Source organism: Heterodontus francisci, chromosome 34 (assembly GCF_036365525.1).
Source record: "Heterodontus francisci isolate sHetFra1 chromosome 34, sHetFra1.hap1, whole genome shotgun sequence".
Classification (NCBI taxonomy): Eukaryota; Metazoa; Chordata; class Chondrichthyes; order Heterodontiformes; family Heterodontidae; genus Heterodontus; species Heterodontus francisci.
Genome location: NC_090404.1, coordinates 7,666,031 through 7,686,598, shown reverse-complemented (window position 1 = coordinate 7,686,598; position 20,568 = coordinate 7,666,031).

Sequence of the window (20,568 nt, the reverse complement as noted above, 5' to 3'; positions counted from 1 at the left end):
CAAAGACGGTCAAGGAGAGTATCCAATCAAAAACTAAGACATACAAAGCGGCGAAAACTAGTGGTAGGCCAGAGGATTGGGAATCTTTTTTTAGGAACCAGCAGCAAGTGACTAAAAAGCTAATAAAGAGGGAGAAAATTGATTATGTAAGTAAATTGGCAAGAAATATCAAAACAAACAGCAAGAGCTTCTATGGGTATATAAAAAGAGAGTAGCTAAAGTGAGCGTGGGACCATTGGAGGATGCCACTGGAGAATTAATAATGGGGAACAGGGAAATGGCAGATAATTTAAACCAATATTTTGCATCAGGCTTCATGGTGGAGGACACTATAAACATTCCAGAGATATCAGATAAGCAAGGAGCTAATGGGAGGAAAGATCTTGTAACAGTCTCTATCACGAGGGACAAAGTGTTTGATAAACTAATGGGATTAAAGGCAGACAAGTTGCCAGAACCTGATGGCCTACGTCCAAGGGTTTTACAGGAAGCAGCTGCAGAGATAATGGAGGCGGGCAACCGGTAAATGTAGTTTATTTGGATTTCCAGAAGGCATTCGATAAGGTGACACAAAAAAGATTATTGCAGAAGATAGGAGCTCACGGTATTGGGGGTAATGTATTAGCGTGGATTGAGGATTGGTTAACTCACAAATGACAGAGTCGGGATTAATGGGTCTTTTTCAGGTTGGAAAGACGTAACTAGTGGAGTGCCACCAGGATCGGTCCTAGGGCCTCAATTATTTACTATCTATATTAATGACTTAGAGGAGGGGGCAGAGTTTTTTTTTTATTCATTCATGGGATTTTGGGCGTCGCTGGCCAGGCCAGCATTTATTGCCCATCCCTAATTGCCCTTGAGAAGGTGGTGGTGAACTGCCGTCTTGAACCGCTGCAGTCCATTTGGGGTAGGTACACCCACAGTGATGTTAGGAAGGGAGTTCCAGGATTTTGACCCAGCGACAGTGAAGGAACGGCGATATAGTTCCAAGTCAGGATGGTGTGTAATATATCCAAATTTGCTGACTATACAAAAATAGGTGGGAGGGCATGTTGTGATGAGGACGTAATCTGCAAGGGGATATAGATAGGTTGAGTGAGTGGCCTACTCCAGCTCCTATTTCTTATGTTCCCCGAACCGTCTTAAATTGAACCCAGATTGCAACAAGATGGATTCAGTTTGCAGGAGAATAGGGACAAATATCACCCACAATTGAGAGAGACAAAAGCATCCTGAGAGTAGCTGAAATCTTTGGAAATGAATATGGTGCACAGTTGTGGTAATAACAGCAAAAGCTTTTCCAGCTACGTCAGGAGTGAAAAGACATTTCAGGATGGTTTAGTGCCAGAGAGACAGCTCAGGATTGACTGAAACAGATTGCTAGGCTATGACAGAGCTGTTAAATGACTGTTGCTACAAGGATTTTGTTTTGTATTTAAAAGCTTAGAATTCTGGCAGCACAGTGGTTCGCACCGCAGCCTCACAGCTCCAGCGACCCAGGTTCAGTTCTGGGTACTGCCTGTGCGGAATTTGCAAGTCCTCCCTGTGTCTGCGTGGGTTTCCACTGGGTGCTCCGGTTTCCTCCCACCTCCAAAAGACTTGCAGGTTGATAGGTAAATTGGCCATTGTAAATTGCCCCTAGTGTAGGTAAGTGGTAGGAGAATGATGGGGATGTGGTAGAGAATATGGGATTAATGTAGGATTAGTATAAATGGGTGGTTGTTGGTCGGCACAGACTCGGGCCGAAGGGCCTGTTTCAGTGCTGTATCACTAAATAAAAAAAATTTAAAAACTGAAACAGGATTTCAGTGGACATTGAGACACCTGCAAATGGTGTAAATCTATGAATGTTTTGAAAGGAAGCTGAACTTGTACACAAGGACAAGAAAGCAGGTAATTTCAAGGAAACCACAAGGGGTTTGACCTCAGAGCTACACTTTGAATGACGAGAGACTTTATGACTGGGCATGTTACTTGTTTCTGGAAGTTTCAGGTTCAGGTTTGGATCTTTTAAAAAGCCAGTGAGTTAGACAAAGAAGAGGGATTTGAAATTTGGTTTTGACCTGCCTAGAAATTAGAGGAAGACCCAGAAAAAGTGTTACCTCTCTAAAGGAATCCTGCATCTTGAGAAGAAACTTTGTATTTCAAAAGGTAGCAGATTCCTACTGCCTCCTGTCTCTGAAGAATCCCTGCATGGTGTGGTTCCTGTTGCCTCCTGTGTTTTAAGAAATCCTGAAATTTGAAGAAAGCTTCTACTGCTATATTGCTGCTCTAAGACCTAAGCAGACCTGTTGTTGCACACTTGATGGGAGACCTATGTGAAGCCTGTTGCAGTTGAATTTCCTTGAACACCTAACCATCACAGACTATTCATCAACTACACCTGGAAAGATTTCGATTGGCATCCAACTATTTGACTTAGGGACATGTCACCAAACCGAAGAACTTCCTACCAGAACGTGACAAATTAAGTTATTTTATTATTCCTTTCATTCCTGTGAAGCAGTTCTTGTAAACCAGTTCTTTTTTTGGATGTGTGAATGTGTGCAGGAAGGCTAGGGAAATAAAGGAACTTTTTGTATCTAGATTTACTTCATTATTGGTTAAGATTTGTTTTTATAATAAATAGTTAATTTTGTTGTTGATTAAAGAATCCTGGTTGGTTTGCTTTATTCTGGTGACAAATAGAGTATCCAATTGAAGTGAGACAGAGTTAACAGTACACTCCTCCCACCTCGGTTGTAACACTATTTCACATCAGTCTGCACTCCTGTGGATGATGCTCAGATTCCAGCTGTGGGATGGGCTGTCGACAATAACATCAAATATTAAAATAGGGAGATTGTCATCCTGTATAAAATAGGAAATGTCAAACTAGATGGTGCTGCAGCTCCAGATGATATCCACCCAAGGGTGTTTAAAGAGATGGGATGGGTACGCTGTGAGCCCCTTGCCCATACCTTGAACAGCTCAGTAGAGTCAGGGATTGTTCCCTGAGATTGGAAGGAAGTTCACTTAGTTCACATTTTCCAAATCAGGGCCAGGGAACTACAGGCCCATGAGCTCGATCACAGGGAAGATGCTTGAAGGGATCCTAAGAGGTGCAGTTTCTGATCACTGGGGAAAAGAAGGAGCCATTAGAGATATTCAACATGGCTTCCAGAAAAGATGATTGTGTCTTACAAACTTGTTTGTGTTTTGTGAAGAAGTTGCTGTGTTGGTGGATGAGGGGAGTCCGGCTAACATTGTCTATCTCAGGGTGTAATCAAACAACAACAACTTGTATTTACATAGAGGGTTGTGGGTCTGGAGGAGGTTACAGAGATACTGAGGATCCGGTTGACATTGTCCACCTTGGGTGTCAAACTGATTTTCCACGTGGGTCTGATCCGAGATCCTGGCACTGGGTGAGGGCCACATTCAGCAGAAGTTATTCAAATAGAACTAGATGCAGATAAACGATATCGGTACTTACTGACATTTAGATTTTATTCACTGATCCTGCTGCTACAAATACCTGGCACCTCTTAGCTTGAACCATCACATCAACACTTGGAGCAAATAACTGGGCTGAGTTCTGTCTTGGATAAAACACAAGGACCACTTGTCACCTCAATCATAGAAATTTACAGCACAGGAGGCTGTTCAGCCCATCGCATCTATGCTGGTGAAAAAGTTATTAAGCCTAATCCCACTTTCCAGCTCTTGCTCCATGGCCCTGTGGGTTAGAGCACCTCAAGTGCATATCCAAATCATTTTAAATGTGATGAGGGTTTCTGCTTCTACCATCCTTTCAGGCAGTGAGTTCCAGACCCCCAATGCCATCTGGTGAAAATAAAATCCTCAACTCCCCTCTCATCATTGCCCCTATTATTTTAATCTATGCCCCATGTTTGTTTCAGCATAACTGCCATCCTGTCTTCCATTGACTAACAGTTGGAACCTGTCAGCATTTGAAAGATATTTACAAATGATTCGAGGGTTTCTTACAGTTGGGATCTTTCTCTGTTTTGTCCACTCAAAGTATTGGATAAGACTTTCCCTTGTGAATATCAAGCTGGAGTATTGGGCTGTGATGCGTTTCCTTGTTCATTTTATTGACTCTAAATATTGAATTGTGGTTTCAGACACCAGAGATTAAAGCTCACAGCAACAGATTGTCTTTTACTGACTTTATTAACAGCACTGCAATAACATAGACAGTATATAGTTACCCGATCCGGAGAACAGAGATAATACAGTGGATTCAGAGCTCTCTCCTCCCCAGGTCTGATCGAACAAGCTGCAGCTACACTGGTGATATTTATATTTAACTTATTCACTACATTTGTGATCTGACCCTGATCAAACTATAACCACAATGATATCTGTGCATTGCTCTGACTGTTAGCACAAGGCTGTGTCACTATCACACACACATACTGTTTCCTTGCTTCACATCTCCATACAGAGACTATCTCTTTACACATCCCCTTTCTACACAATTGCAGCAGACATGAGCAAGGATGTCAGGTTCATTAATCTACACCCACATTTCAGAACAGCAAAGGTTACACTGGGACAAAGGGTCAGTCATTTTCCATTGCAGGTAAAATGCAGAGCAGTCCAGTAGCATACTGGCAGCTTAACAGAGTTTCATCAGCCTGCAGGCTCCTGTTAAATACATACATAAGGGAAAAGTAACTTAGTGGTAATGTTTTTGGACTCATAACTCAGAAGCCCAGACTAATGCTCCAGAGACACGAGTTCAAATCCCAACAGGGCAGCTGGGGGAATTTAAATTCAATTAATTCGTTAATAAATCTGGAATTAAAAAGCTCGTCATGAAGAAGAAACTACTGGATTGTCTTAAAAACCCATCTGGTTCTCTGATGCCCTTTAGGGAAGGAAATCCTTACCCAGTCTGGCCTACATGTGACCCACAGTAACATGGTCGACACAAGCCACTCAGTTGTAGCAAACCGATACAGAAAAGTCAAATAGAAGTAAAACCATACGGACCACACGCCATGACCTAGACCCTGGAAACGATAGCAGCACAACCTGCCCAGTTGACCCCACTCGCTAACACCTTGGGACTTATGCCTGAACTGGGAAGAGCTGTCTTACAGACTAGTCAGGCAACAGCCTGGCATACTCAGACTCTCAGAATCATATCCTACAGCCAATGTCCCAGACTCCTCCATCAGCATTGCTCGGTCTTTCCTGCTGGAGGTAACAGCACAGTGATATACAGGAGGGATTTGCCTTGGGAATCCTCAACATTGACTCCAAACACGAGCAAGGAAACCCTCTGCTGATTACCACCTACCTTTCTCCACCACACCCCCCCACCCTCTCAGCGGATGAATCAGTACTCCTCCATGTTGAACACCACTTGGAAAAAACATTGAGGGTGGCAAGGGTACAAAGTGTACTCTGGGTGGGGGACTTCAATGCCCATCACCAAGAGTGGCTCCGGAGCACTACTACTGACGGAGCTGGCCAAGTCCTGAAGGACATATCTGCCAGAGTGGGTCTTCGACAGGTAGTGACAGAACCAACAAGGGGGAAGAACCTGCTTGACCTCATCCTTACCTGTGACCTCTGCCACCTAGAAGAATGAGGGCAGCAGATGCATGGGAACACCATCACTTGCAATTTCCCCTCCAAGACACCCACCATCCTGACTGGTAACTACATCACTGTTTCTTCACTGTCACTGGATCAAAATCCTGGAACTCCCTCCCTAACAGCACTGTGGGTGTACCTACACCACATGCCCTGCAGCAGTTCAAGGCAGCAACTCACCACCACCTTCTTAGGGCAGTTAGTGATGGGCAATAAATGCTGGCCTTGCCAGCAATGCATGCATCTTTTAAATTCTTTCATGGGACGTGAACAGTCAGTAACAGGACATCAATTAGTTTCACCTTATCTTGGAAGAATTAAAGACCTGACACAGTGTGTGTTTGAAACAACATTAATTCATTTGACAGATCTCAAAAAACTAAACTCCAGCAGATACAAATCCCAACTGTCAGAGTAAACATGGTTCAGTCCAGGAAGTGATTAACAGTAGTAACAGCAGCAGAATCCAACCCCTGCAGTCACTTGTGAACTTGCTGGTGTCTCAGGAGATGTGTTGAACGAGTGAATCCCTTCCCACACTCAGAGCAGGTGAATGGTCTCTCCCCAGTGTGAGTGCTTTGGTGTGTCAGCAGGTGGGATGACCGAGTGAATCTCTTCCCACACTCGAAGCAGGTGAACGGCCTCTCCCCAGTGTGAACTCGCCGGTGTCTCAGCAGAACACTTGAGGTTTTAAAGCTCTTCTCACATTCAGAACATTTGAAAGGTCTCTTATCAGTGTGAACAAGTTGGTGTGAAGTGAAGCTGGTTAAATAAACAAATCCCTTCCCACACAGAGAACAGGTGAATGGCCTCTCCCCAGTGTGAGTACGTTGGTGTGTCTGCAGACTGGATGACAGAGTGAATCCCTTCCCACAAACGGAACATCTGAATGGCCTCTCCCCATTGTGAACTCGCTGGTGTATCAGCAGTTCACTTGTGGTTTTATAGCTCTTCGCACATTCAGAACATTTGAAAGGCCTGTTATCAGTGTGAACAAGTTGGTGTGAAGCAAGGTGGGAGGATCGTGTGAATCCCTTCCCACACACGGAGCAGATGAACGGTCTCTCCCCAGTGTGAGTGCGTTCGTGTTCAATGAGGTTCTGTGATCGTTTAAACACCTTCCCGCAGTGAGAGCAACTGAACTCTCTCTCAGTGTGAACGAACTGGTGCTTGACCTCAGAGCTTTTAAAGCTGTTCTCACAGTCAGTCTCATCAATGTGAACTCGCTGGTGTGTCACCAGGTGGGAGGACTGAGTGAATCCCTTCCCACACAAAGAGCAGGTGAACGGTCTCTCCCCAGTGTGACTGCGCCGATGGCTTTCCAGCAGGGACGGGTAATTGAATCCCTTCCCACAGTCCCCACATTTCCACGGTTTCTCCGTGGTGTGCTTGTCCTTTTGTCTCTCCAGGTTGGATGATCAGTTGAAGTGCATTCACACACACAACACGCGTACAGTTTCTTCCTGCTGTGAATGGTGTGATGCTTTTACAGGCTGTGTAACTGGTTAAAGCTCTTTCCAAAGTCAGTGCACTGGAACACTCTCGCTCGGGTGTGTGTCTCGGTGCTTTTCCAGTCACAATGATGTTTGAAATCTTTTCCCACAGATAAATATTTCTCCTTTCATAATCAAAGGCCGATGATTTTCAGGTCCTGATGAATCGGGTGACTGACAGACCTCGGCGTGATGTTTGGTTTTGTGTTTCCGGCCTGCAAATCCTCTTTTTTTGATACCCTGTAAAAGGAGTTTACAAAAGCCATCACTGTCAGCCCATGATAGAAATTCGGAAGAGACAAAACTTCTCTTGGTTTGAGTTTGCTGTGTGTAAATCCTCTCCTAATCCCCTGTAAAAGCAGTTTTCAAAATCCATCACTGTCAGTCCAGGATAGAAATATACAAGATTCTCTCCTCCTGCTTCCTGGCCCAGGATGGCTGCGCAGGCGCCCTGCTGCACATTGCTCTCGATAAAGATGGCGGCTCTTAATCCTGACCGGTCATTGGGAGAAGCCCCACATCTGCCGCCCTGCTCGGTGCAAAAGCGGGACCGGTAGCTTCTTATTCGGAGTTTGAGGCCTACACTGGGTGTTTGTAAATCGGATAATGTTCCCTGTTTTATAGTGGGGCCCGGGACTTCAATCAGTGTGTGTGAAGCCTGCATTGCCCCAGGATTTATTAACCCGCTCCCTCCAGCCTCCTCCTTCCTGTTCCATTCCATTTCCCACACTTTTTCTCTCACCCCTTTCCCCCCATCCACCACTCCCAGAAGCACGACTGGGTTCCTCTTGTCTTCACCTTCCACCCCAGCTGCCTCCACATACAATAACCATCCATCATCTCACCCACCTCCAGCATGATGCCACCAAACACATCTTTCCCCTTTCAGCGTTTAACTCCTCCCTTCTCACTGTCCAAGGTCAAAAAGTGATTTACTTGTACTTCTTTCATTTTAGTATACTGTATTCACTGCTCACAATGCAGTCTCCTACACACTGGGTGACTGCTTGTTGTCACTGTTGTAATGTAGAAAATCCGGCAGCCAATTTGCACACAGCAATGTGATAATGACCAGATAATCTGTTTTTTTATGGTGATGTAAATGGTGAGAAACCCCCTGTGTGCAGTGAGAATAAAATCAATGATTTTCTCTCCTGGTCACTGGGACCCTGAAGCCCCACCCACTCTCTGTGGCATCACCAAGATGGCTGGTTCATTCCTCAGGGCAATGTCTTGACCAATCAGAGCCAAGCTGCCTGGTTTAAATTTCAAATAAAGCTTGGCAGTTAACTGTCAGTCACCATAAACTGGTGCAATCGCTATGACAACACCTCTACTAATCAGAGTTCACATCCCAACCAATCAGCACTCTCATCTCATACAGTATGATGTTGTTGATTTCCCATACGTTGGTATTCTTGTGGATTGTCCTGATGAGTGCAAGATGAAAAGCTTCAACAACACGTCTCTATTTCCAGCAATACTCAAGTTCTGTACTACCAAATGACTATTTACACTACATCTATTGTTTCCCTTTGCCTACTCTACAAGGTACATCCTCAAACTAATAAATTTGTCAAACAGGATTTCCCTTTCATAAAACCATGCTGACTTGTTCTGATCATACTATGCTTTTCTAAGTGCGTTGTTAAGACTTCCCTAATAATTGATTCCAGCACATTCCTGATGACTGATGTCAGGCTAATTGGCCTGTAGTTCCCTGATTTCTCTCTTCCACCTTTCTTGAATAGCAGTGTTACATTTGCTAACTTTCAATCTGCTTGGACTGATCCAGAACCGAAGGAATGTTGGAAAATCATAGGTGCAGAGATAGTGGACGTACTGGCTATCTTTTTTAGAACCCTAGAATGTAGACCATCAGGTCCTGAGGATTTGTCGGATTTTAGTCTCGAGTTTCTCCAGTACTTTTTCTCGGCTGATATTAATTACCTTAATTATCTCACTCTTATTAGCCCCTAGATTACCCGCTATTTCTAGTATGTAACTTGTCTCTCTACTGTGAAGACAGACACAAAATATTTGTTCAATGTCTCTACCGTTTCCTCATTACCCATGATAATTTCAGCTATCGCTGCTTCTAAGGGACCAATGTTTACTTTAGCTACTATCATTTTCTATACACGTGTAAAAGCTCTTACAATCTGTTTTTATATTCCTGGCTAGTTTACTCTCATGTTCTTTTTTTTCCCCCTTTTTATCAACTTTTGGTGGTCCTTTGCTGGTTTCTAATTCACTCCCAATCCTCAGACTTACTACTATCTTTTGCAACCTTAAGTCTCTTTTAATCTAATACTATCAGTAACCGCCTTAGTAAGCCACGGATGGATTTTTCTCAGCTTTTGTTTTGCAAGGAATGTATTTTTGTTGCACATTTTGAACTGTTCCTTTAAATGTTTCCCACTGTTCATTTACCACCATACCTTTCAGTCTATTTAGCCAATCAACCGTAGCCAGTTCTCCCCTCATATCTACATAATTGGCTTTAAGTGTAAGATTCTTGTTTGTGATTGGAGTATGTCTTTTTCAAGTTAAAGTGGAATACATTTGTTCTATGATCACTACTTGCCTGTGGATCCTTTACTTTGACATTATTAATTCACCCTGCCTCAATGCACAAAACTAGATCTAAAATGCCTTTATTCCGAGTTGGTTCCACACCATATTGCTCCAGGAAACTGTCACAAAAGCATTTTATAAACTCAAATTCTGGACCACCTTTGCCAATTTGAATGGTCCAGTCCATATCAAGATTAGATCAGCCACAAGCATTACATTGCCTTTGTTACAAGCTCCAATTATTTCTTGTTTAATGCTCAGTCCAACAATATAACTACTGCTGGAGGGCCTATAAACTATTCCCACCAGTATTTTCTGACCCTTGCTATTCCTAAGCTCCACCCAGACTGATTCTACTTCCTGATTTTCTGAGCCAAGATCCTTTCTCACTAATGCCCTCATGTCATCCTTTACTATCAGGGTTACCCCTCCTCCTTTGCCATTCTGCCTGTCTTTTTTGAAATATTGTGTACCCTGGAATATTTATTTCCCAACCTTAGTCACTTTGTAACCATATCTTTGTAATGGCAATTAGATCTATTTTATCTATTTATGCCATTAGTTCACCTATCTTATTGTAGATGCTCCACGCATTCAGATAAAGTGACTTCAATTTTATTTCTTAACTACTTTTCCCTGCAAGGTCCTTATTCTCTGATGCAATATTACCATTAAACACTCTGTCCCTTTCCATCCCTTCAGCTTGTCTTTACCCACATCGATATAATATTATAGTACCTCAACTTTCACCTTTGGATTTCTAAATTTCCCTTCACCCAAACCCTCCTCCAACTCTATTAGTTAAAACCCATTTTTCCCTAATCTGACTATATTTGCTGGTACACCCTGGCTACCATTATCCATATCGCTACCCTGCATTATTGCCTTGTCTTTTCACTTTAACTTTTCAAATCTCCCCTCACATGAACCCACACGTTCCCCACCACCCCACTCCCCCAACTATTTAATTTCAAGCCCTTTCTGCAGCCCAGCCCTAGTTATGCGATTCATCAGGACACTAGTCCCAGCGTGGTTCAGGCAGAGGCCGTCCCAATGGTACAGCTCCCTCTTTCCCCACTACTGGTGCCAGTGACCTATGAATCAAAACCCATTTCTCCCACATCAATCTTTGAGCCACGCATTCACTCATGGCTCAGGTAGTAACACAGAAATTATCACCTTTGTGATTCTGCTTTTTTAATTTAGCCCCTAGCTGCTTATTCCATCAGCAGAACTCTTTCTTAGTCCTACCTATGTCTTTGGTACCCACGTGCACCACAACATCTGGATCCTTCCCCTCCAGCCCCAAGGAGATGTCAACGCTGGCACCAGGCAGGAAACACAGCCTTCGGGACTCATGCTCTCGGCTGTACACAACAGTATCTAGTCCCTGCAACTACATTCCTTTTACTCCCCCTTTTTGAATGGGTCCCTATGCCATGGAGCCCTGGTCAGTTTGCTCACCCACCCTGCAGTCCCTGCTCTCGCCCACACAAGCTGCAAGAACCTCAAACCTGTTGGACAATTGCAAGGCCAAGGCTTCTCCAGTGCTACCTTCTGGATCCCCATACCTGCCTCACTCACAGACACACCCTCCTGTCCCTGACTAAGGACCAAATCTGAAGTACCTAGCTTAAAGAGTGTGACTGCCTCCTGGAACAAAGCGTCCAGGTAACTTTCTCCCCTCTGATGCATCACAGTGACCGAAAATTGGACTCCAGCTCATCAAATCTGAGCCGAAGTTCCTCGAGCTGCAGACACTTACTGCAGATGTGGTTGCAGTGGATCACAGCTCCCACATGCTACAGCTACAACACATCACCTGCCCTGCTATCTTTAGTGTTTTATTTAACTAATTAGTTTCAAGTGTAGAAATTGCACTGATAATTTGTAGTTACATTAAGTAGTTCAACTAGTTAAGCCACAAATTTAAAATACTTTTATCTCGCCAGTACTACTGACCCAGCTTAGAAAGGGAAAAAAAAACTTAAAACTCAGCAACTAATCACCTACCTGCTCCCTAATTTATTTTATTTATTTAGAGATACAGCACTGAAACAGGCCCTTCGGCCCACCGAGTCTGTGCCGACCAACAACCACCCATCTATACTAACCCTGCAGTAATCCCATATTCCCTATCACCTACCTACACTAGGGGCAATTTACAATGGCCAATTTACCTATCAACCTGCAAGTCTTTGGCTGTGGGAGGAAACCGGAGCACCCGGCGAAAACCCACGCAGTCACAGGGAGAACTTGCAAACTCCGCACAGGCAGTACCCAGAATCGAACCCAGGTTCCTGGAGCTGTGAGATTGATGCCTCTGGCTTCAGCTCTCAATTCTCACTGTCTCCGGCTCCCTCTCTTGGATCACCACTTGTTCTTTAAAAGACCAGAACAGCACTTCCTCCCACATTGCACCAAATTCCCATGTTCAACACTTTGTCTTGCAGGACTAAGTCGAGCAGATCTTTGTGCATTAGAAAAACCTCCTGTATTTATACTGGCTAGAATTCCACAGACCTGAGTCAGGCCCTGCTGACTGGGGAACTAGTTACCTAAGTAACTAATTGCAGCCTACACTAGCAGGCAGCTTGTTAGCCATTGAGTAAGACTGAAAGCAACTACAATATAATGTTAAAATCAAGTTAAATGCTAAATGGAAACTCGTCTAGATTTTAGAGATCAACCCTTGAAATTCCCACATTTACCAAATTCCCAAATTAAGCACTGTCACACAGCACTCATTTGTGGTTCTGTTACATTAATCCAGAGGCCATGAGTTCGAATCCTGCCATAGCAGTTTGAGAATTGGAAGCCAAAATGTGGAAATAAAAAATCTGGTTGTCAGTAGAAGTGACCATGAAGCTGCTGGATTGCCTGAGAACGTTCATTTATTCAGCACCTTTCCCGACCTGAGGGTCTTCCAAAGCACTTTTCAGCCAATTAAGCATCTTTAAAATGTGTACTCACTCTTGTAATGTAGGAAAAGGTCGGCAATCAAGTTGTGCACAGCAAGATCCCATAAACAGCAAAGAGATAAAGAACCAGCTAGTCCACATTTTCGTAATTAGCATAAAATTGTTCGTTAATGCCCCTCAATGGAAACTGCTGTCCTTACCTGGTCTGGGCCTGTATATGTGTCTGACGTCTTACACTAACATGGTTGACTATTCTTCTTCGGCCTCCTTGTCTCGAGAGACAATGGGCAAGCGCCTGGAGTGGCTATAAAGGCCAATCCTAGACTGGCAGACTCTTCCACAGGTGCTGCAGATAAAATTGGTTGACAGGGCTGTTAAGCGCTCCTTGCGCTTCTGACTTTTTTCCTACCAACTGCTGTGGTTGACTATTAACTGCCCCTGAAGGGGCGAACGAGCCACTCAGTCGTATGAAACCGGTTCAAGGAGGCGGCCGCCCACCACCAGCACCTTCTCAAGGGGAGACTAGGGACAGGGTAATAAATACCAGCTTTACCAGTGATGCCCACATCCCAAGAATTAATTAGTAAAAACTTGCAGCCAGTCCTTTCCTCAAAGGGACTGGTGGAAAATCTGAAGCCCACCCACTGGAGACACCAAAACCCATCCAAACTCAGTAATTATCAACCAGGTTTTCTCGCACCCATTGCCTCCTCAAAGACATTAAAATCCCCGTGTTTCAGTGTTTTGGGTAGCCCCAGTCAGAATGGTGTCCTCCCCAGGAGAGAGGCCAGCCCGGGGCCTGCCGGCTGCCGGCTGCCGCCTCCCACTCGAGCCCCAGGCTCTCTCCGCGGCCTTGCTTCTGGCAGCTCACCTGCTGCTGCTGCCCAGCTCGAGGGCCCACCTGTGCCGGCGCGCGCCATTACCAAGCCCCGCCCCCGCAGCCATGGCAACGCCAGCAACCGTAAACCGTTCAAACTTCTCAATATCAAAAGAATCCTCCACGCACCCAACAGTCAGCAATTCGCGCATGCGCACCGGCTACGGTCGAGGCTGAAAATGCAGACGTCCTCGAGGATTTGCATATCCCGCCCCCATCTTTGTTTGGGGCAAGTCTGTTCCAACGCCATTCAGCCAGGCGAAATAGAGCTGCGTTGCCCCACAGAAAGATGGAAGCCACGTCCGCTCCGACTTTTCACAATATTACTTATTTTGTGAAAAAAATACTTTCTCCTTTCTCAGTTGGTGTGAACCTCATTTGTATTTATTTTTGGGCAAATATTATTCAGGTATATTTGAATTCTAACGCTGGTTTACTTGTACCCTTTTGTCACCCCTTACAAAGATGGCCGAAATCACTAAACCTTCCCTTGCTTTTCCTGATATATATTCATGACCTAGACCCTGGTGAAAAGGGCACAATTTCAAGTTTGTAGATGATACGAAACTTGGAAACATTGTGAACTGTGAGGAGAATAGTGTAGAACTTGAAAAGGACAATAGACAAGTTGGTGGCATGGGCAGACAGGTGGCAGATGAAGTTCAGTGCAGAGAAACGTGAAGTGATTCATTTTGGTAGAAAGAACATGGAAAGACAATATAAAATGAAGGGTACAATTCTAAAGTGGGTGCAGGAGCAGAGGGACCTGGGTGTATATATGTGCATAAGTCACTGAAGGTGGCAGGACAGGTTGAGAGAGCAGTTAATGAAGCACCTTCCAAACCCATGACCTCTATCACCTACAAGGACAAGGGCCTGTTTCAGTGCAGCAGTTGCATGGGAACACCACCACTTGCAAGTTCCCTTCCAAGCCCCACACCATCCTGACTTGGAACTATATCGCCACTCCTTTACTGTGGCTGGGTCAAAATCCTGGAACTCCCTTCCTAACAGCACTGTGGGTGTACATACTCAACGTGAACTGCAGTGGTTCAAGAAGTCAGCTCACCTCATGGACAATTAGGGATGGGCAATAAATGCTGGCCTGGCCAGCGACGCCCACATCCCTTGAGAGGAATAATTAATAGGGGCATAGATTATAAGAACAAGGAAGTGATATTGAACTCCGAAAGAGCACTTCACTCAGATCCATTCCATCACCTTCTCCCATAACCTTACCCATTCTTCCTGTTCATTTAACTGCCTCATCTCCTTTTGAATGCTTCAATTGAACCTGACTCCACCACCTTCTCAGGCAGCGCATTCCAGACCTTAGCCACTTGCTGTGTGAAAGTTTTTCCTCATGTCACTTTTGCTTCTTTTATCAAATACTTAATACCTGCACCATTCCATTCTTGCTCCTTTCACAGTGCGAACAGTTTCTCTTTATCTACTCTGTCCACATCTCTCATGATTTTGAATACCTCCATCAAAATCACCTCTCAGTCTTCTCTTCACCAAGGAAAAACTCCTAACTTCTCCAGTCTATCTTCAGAACTTGAAATTCCTCATCCCTGGAACCATTCTCATGAATCTTTTCTGCACTTTCTCCAGTGCCCTCATGTCTTTCTTAAAGTGGGTGACCAGAACTGGACACACTACTCCAGACGAGGCCGTACTAGTGTCTTATACAAGTTCAACATAACTTCCTTGCTCTTGTCCTCGATGCTCCTATTAATAAAGCCCAGGATACTGTATGTTGGTGCTAGGGTCAAGGATGTCACGGAGCGGCTGCAGGACATTCTGAAGGGGGAGAGGGAAAAGTTAGAGGTCGTGGTTCACATTGCTATCAATGACATAGGTAGAAAGAGGGATGAGGTCCTGCAACAAGAATTTAGGGAGCTAGGTAGCAGATTAAAAAGCATGACCTCAAAGTTTGTAATCTCTGGATTATTCCTGGTGCCACGTGCTAGTGAGTATAGGAATAGGAGGATAGAGCAGATGAATGCGTGGCTGAAGACATGGTGCAGGAAGGAGGGCTTTAGTTTCCTGGATCACTGGGTCTGTTTCTGGCAAAGGTGGGACCTGTACAAGTCGGATGGGTTGCACCTGAACTGGAACGGAACCAACAACCTTGCAGGGAGGTTTGCTAGTGCTGTTGGGGGGGGTTAAAGTAATTTGGCAGGGGCATGGACATAGAGTGGAGGTACAGTAGGGGGTGATGAACAACCAAATATAGAAGAGAAACGAAGTCAGTCTGGAAGGCAGAGCAAATATAGACCTGTTAAGGCACAAGCGAATAATGCAAGCCTGGTTTGCATCTATTTTAACGCAAGGAGTCTTACTAGTAAGGCAGATGAATTGAGGGTGTTGAATAACACCTGGGAATATGGTATTATTGCTATCACAGAGACATGGTTGAGGGAAGGGCAGGACTGGCAGCTCAATATTCCAGGGTATAGAAATCTTCTGGCGCGACAAGGGAGGGGAGGGGGTAAAAGAGGAGGTGGTATTGCACTATTGATCAAGGAATCAATTACTGCAGTAAAGGGGGATGATATCTTAGACGGTTCCTCAAATGAGGCCATATGGGTAAAACTTAAGAACAAAAAGGGGGGGGGGCAATCACTTTGCTGGGAGTGTACTACAGGCCTCCAAAGAGTCAGGGAGAGAGAGGAGCAGATATGTAGGCAAATCTCAGAGAGGTGTAAAAATAACAGAGTAATAATAGTAGGGGATATCAACTTTCTCAATATTAACTGGGATAGTCTTAGTGCAAAAGGCTTAAAGGGGGCGGAATTCTTAAAATGCAAACAGGAGAGCTTTTTGAGCCAGTACGTAGAAAGTCCTACAAGAGAAGGGGTTGTACCGGACCTAATCCTAGGGAATGAAGCCAGACAAGTGGTAGAAGTGTCAGTGGGGGAGCATTTCAGGGATAGTGACCATAACTTTAAGATTTAAGGTAGTTACGGAAAAGGACAAAGATGGACTGAAAATAAAGGTACTCAATTGGGAGAAGACCAATTTCAATATGATAAAACAGGATCTGGCCAAAGTGGACTGGGAGCAGCTACTTGCATCAGACGAGTGGGAGTCATTCAAAAAGGAAATAGTGAGAGTTCAGTGCCAACATGTTCCCGTAAAGGCGAGGGTAGGACCAACAAGTCCAGGGAACCCTGGATGTCAAGGATATAGAGGATTGGATAAGGGGAAAAAAATGAGACTTATGGCAGATTCAGGGGGCTGAAAACAGCGGAGACACTAGAGAAAGTGTACGGGGGTACCTAAAAAGGTAATTAGGGGAGCGAAGAGGGGGAATGAAAAAACATTGGTGGGCAAGATAAAGGAAAATCCCAAGACGTTTTATAAGTATATTGATGGCAAGAGGATAACCAGGCAAAGAGTAGGGCTCATTAGGGAGCAAAGTGGCAATCTGTATGTGGAAATGAGGACGTAGGTGAGGTTTTAAATGATTACTTTTCATCTGTGTTCACTATGAAAAAGGATGATGTAGGTGTAGAGATCAGGGAGGGGGATTGTGATCGACTTGAACAAATTAGCATTGAAAGGGAGGAGCTTTTAGCGGGCTTAAAAGTGGATAAATCCCCAGGGCCAGATGAGATGTATCCCAAGTTGCTAAGTGAGGCAAGGGAGGAGATTGCAGGGGCTCTGACACAAATTTTCAAATTCTCTCTGGCCACAGAAGAGGTGCCAGGGGACTGGAGGACAGTGAATGTGGTACCATTATTCAAGGGTAGTAGGGATAAACGTGGTAATTACAGTCCAGTGAGTCTAACATCAGTGGTAGGAAACTCTTGGAAAAAATTCTGAGGGACAGGATTAATCTCCACTTGGAGAGGCAGGGAGGGATTAATCAAGGATAGTCAGCATGGCTTTGTCAGGGGGAAATCATGTCTAACAAATTTGATTGAATTTTTCGAGGAGGTGACTAGATGTGTCCATGAGGGTAAAGCAGTTGATGTAGTCTACATGGACGTCAGTAAGACTTTTGATAAGGTCCCACATGGGAGATTGGTTAAGAAGGTAAGAGCCCATGGGATCCAGGGCAATTTGCATTCAAAATTTGCTTAGTGGCAGGAGGCAGAGGGTGATGGTCAAAGGTTGTTTTTGCGATTGGAAGCCTGTGACCAGTAGTGTACCGCAGGGACCCTTGCTGTTTGTATTATATATTAATGATTTAGACGTGAATATAGGAGGTATGATCATTAAGTTCACAGATGACAGGAAAATTGGTGGTGTCATAAATAGTGATGAGGAAAGCCTTAGATTACAGGATGATATAGATGGGCTGGTAAGATGGACAGAGCAGTGGCAAATGGAATTTAATCCTGAGAAGTGTGAGATGATGCATTTTTGGGAGGACTAACAAGGCAAAGGAATATACAATGTATGGTAAGACTTGTCCATAGATTACTGAAGGCAGCAGCACGGGTAGATAAGGTGGTTAGGAAGGTATATAGGATACTTGCCTTTATTAGCCGAGGCACAGATATAAGAGCAGGGAGGTTATGATGGAGCTGTATAAAATGCTAGTTAGGCCACAGCTGGAATACTGTGCATAGTTCTGGTCACCACACTATAGGAAGGATGTGATTGCACTGGAGAGGGTGCAGAGGAGATTCACCAGGATGTTGCCTGGGCTGGTGCATTTCAGCTATGAAGAGAGACTGGATAGGCTAAGGTTGTTTTCCTGAGAACAGAGAAGGTTGAGGGGGTCCTGATTGAGGTATACAAAATTATGAGGGGCATTGATAGATTAGATAGGAAGAAACCTTTTTCCTTAGCGGAGGTGTCAATAACCAGGGGGCATAGATTTAAGGTAAGGGGCAGGAGGTTTAGAGGGGATTTGAGGAAAAAAAATTTCACCCAGAGGGTGGTTGGAATCTGGAACGCACTGCCAAAAGGGGTGGTAGAGGCAGGGACCCTCACAACATTTAAGAAGTATTTAAATGAGCACTTGAAACGCCACAGCATACAAGGCGACGGACCAAGTGCTGGAAAATTGGGTTTAGAATGGATAGGTGCTTGATGGCCGGCACGGGTACGATGGGCCATCTGTGAAATGTCAGTGCCATCTGGCTCTCCGGCCGCTCACTGCCTTCCCCTACCCCACCCATCCCGCTCTCCAGATGCGAATGGCTTCCCTCCTCTTGGCCACTCACTCCGTTCGAAGCAGCAAAGCAGGGCGATGTAGGAGTGGGTGACCGAGAGGAGGGAAGTGGCCTAGAGTCTGGAGGGATGCTGGGGGGAAAGGAAGGGAAACGCATTTTCCTGCGCATGCGTCAGTTAGTCCTGGCAAGGCAAGATGTGGGGCACATGCGCAGCATCAGAGCGCTGGACACCGTTTGTGCATGTGCGTCATTTGGAGCGCTCTGATGATGTCAATGGGCCACTGCGTTGTCGGGAGTCGCTTTGGAAAAATAAGACACACTAGTTTATTTGAATTAATGAATTTCGCGCTCGGCATGACGTTGAGCTCTTCTTCCGTCGCCTCCGGGCTCACTTCTTCGACCATGAATCCTCCCCCCGATCAGTAGACCCATTCATCCGCCTCCAGCATTCTGCCTCCACCTGGACCCCTCCCCCTGGCCTCTTACCCGCTCTTGATCTTTTCACTGAAAACTGTTGGCAAGACATTGGTCATCTCAATTTCTCTGCCCCCCTCACTCACTCTAACCTGTCCCCGCTCCGTACTTGAGGCACTCCGTTCTCTCAGGTCTAACCCCAACATGGTCATCAAACCTGCAGACAAGGGTGGTGCTGTTGTTGTATGGCGTACCAACCTCTATCTTGCAGAGGCTCAGCGCCAACTCTCAGACACTTCTTCCTACCTCCCTCCGGACCATGACCCCACCACTGAACATCAAGCTACTGTCCACAGGACTGTCACTGATCTAATCTCTTCTGGAGATCTTCCCTTTACAGCTTCCAACTTCATAGTCCCGCAACACCGGACAGCCCGCTTCTACCTCCTTCCCAAAATCCAACAACAGGACTATCCCGGCAGACCCATTGCGTCAGCCTGCTCCTGCCCCACTGAACTTATTTCTTCCTAGCTTGACTCTATCTTTTCTCGCTGGTCCAGTCTCTTCCCACCTACATCAGTCACTCTTCTGACACATTATGTCATTTTGACAATTTCCAGTTTCCTGGCCCCAACTGCCTCCATGTTTCTCACGCAAACTGCTCCTTAGGAATGTGCCATGTCTGGCTGATGAGATAAGAAGAGTGTTGAAGCCTGATGTCTCTTTCTGTTGTTGCGCTGCACCAGCTGCAAGGCCAATGGTGAGATAGATATGTAAACAAAGGATTGAAAATGACTGTATCTTATTCGTTTAGAGCAAGAATTAAATTGTAATATTATTGGTGCTTTAGAATGCAAATTAAGGATTGAAATATTGTTGTAAGATTATTGGTTGCAGAATAGTATAATTGCCACTGTTTGACTGTAATTCTTTAGAACATCGCACTGAGTCTCAATGTGAGCTCTACTGTGTTTGTTCTCCTTGTGCACAAGTTAATAAAGTAGTTTGCGAGTACTCATCCGAGGAAGTTTGATTTATTTTGCTCTAGTTTCTTCCACATAGGTCTAGGGGTGAATGATGCCTGACTCCCCGAACTGTTTTACATTGAACCCAGTTTGGATCAAGATGAATTCAGGAGAATAGGGACAAATATCACCCACAATTAAGGGAGTCAAAAGCAGCTATTAGAGAAGCTGAGAGATGGTGCATAATTGTGTTAATAGTAAAAGTTTTTCCAGCCAAATCAGGAGTCAGAGACATAGTAAGATAGAGTTACAGAGAATTACAGCGAGTACATAGAGTTACATTGAAACGACAGCAGTGATTCTCAAAGTGTTTTAGTTGAAGGACCCCTTTTCAAATGGATTAGTAATCACAGATCCCACACCTAAATTGTACTATAAACTCCTTGTACATTTACATTTCTGAATGTAATGTTCATCAGTGTCCTATTAAAGGGATTTGCAGGAATGTTTTCCAGGACTGTCCAATGTAGTGAACACTGATGTGATTAATGATGTGAAAACTTTTATCCTCCCTTCAGC